Source organism: Monopterus albus, unplaced genomic scaffold, assembly GCF_001952655.1.
Source record: "Monopterus albus unplaced genomic scaffold, M_albus_1.0 scaffold39.1, whole genome shotgun sequence".
NCBI classification, from domain to species: Eukaryota; Metazoa; Chordata; class Actinopteri; order Synbranchiformes; family Synbranchidae; genus Monopterus; species Monopterus albus.
Window position 1 is genome coordinate 4,434,755 of NW_018127919.1, and position 698 is coordinate 4,435,452.

The following is a 698-nucleotide window of genomic DNA, read 5'->3' on the forward strand; positions in this document are numbered from 1 at the left end:
ATGTTCAACACCAACTTACAATAATACATTTTGGCAGAAGGAAAAGTTACTGTTTAACTGGATGTAAGCTCACTGGGAAAAGGCAAAGGAGAACTGCTTTCTGTGCTACAAGTTACAAGGTCTATGTACAACAAAGTTTGGCAAAGAGTGGCAGTTCAAATGCATGCTTACAAAAGTATTTGTAGAACAAATTATGTAAGAAAGAAAATTAAAAATAAATTAAGGCCTTTAGGGGAAAAACATCCAATAATGTGTATACTACTTTGCACCTATGAGCTTTACAAGTTCACAAGTTCAGTTAGCTACTATTCAGCATAACCTTTGTGGGGCTAACTCAGGCATATTGACAGAAATGTAATTAAAATGCATTGTCCCTGTTAAATAAATGAATAAACTAAAAGAACAAAACTAAACTTACAGCCTGGACTGTATATATACACCTACTGTAAATATGTATATGTACAACTACGTTACTTTGTAGATAAGAATATGCAAAAGTGCATGAACAGGGTCAGATATAAAATGTTTGTTTTGATTAATAAACTAGCTAGAAGGGACCAGATGTTATGTTACAGCGAAGCTGTTTCAGATGCTTTGTTCAAAAAACCTTTTCTACTAACGGTTGTGCTTTCTGAAGCTTGTCTTTGGGTACTAAAACAAACAAGCTTGCATATAGGTAAAATATACATATATATATA